This window comes from Capsella rubella, unplaced genomic scaffold (assembly GCF_000375325.1).
Source record: "Capsella rubella cultivar Monte Gargano unplaced genomic scaffold, Caprub1_0 scaffold_55, whole genome shotgun sequence".
NCBI classification, from domain to species: domain Eukaryota; kingdom Viridiplantae; phylum Streptophyta; class Magnoliopsida; order Brassicales; family Brassicaceae; genus Capsella; species Capsella rubella.
The window spans coordinates 19,295-19,565 of record NW_006238871.1 but is presented as its reverse complement, the minus strand read 5'-3'; positions in this window follow the sequence as shown (position 1 = coordinate 19,565).

The following is a 271-nucleotide window of genomic DNA, read 5'->3' as shown; positions in this document are numbered from 1 at the left end:
TTAATACATAATAATTATTGTTTTATTTGTAATTGATTATATAAAATACTAATTATCATGATTAAATCTTATTTTTAAATATTGTTTTGAAAATATGTTACAAATTAGGAATATCTCTCTATAAATTAATTTATCGATAAATTAATAACTCTATAAATTAATAGATTTTCATGCTCCCAACATTATTAATTTATATAGGTTTTACTGTATATCTATTCGAACACAAACCAAAACCTTATATAAATATATATGACAATTACATAATTGATCC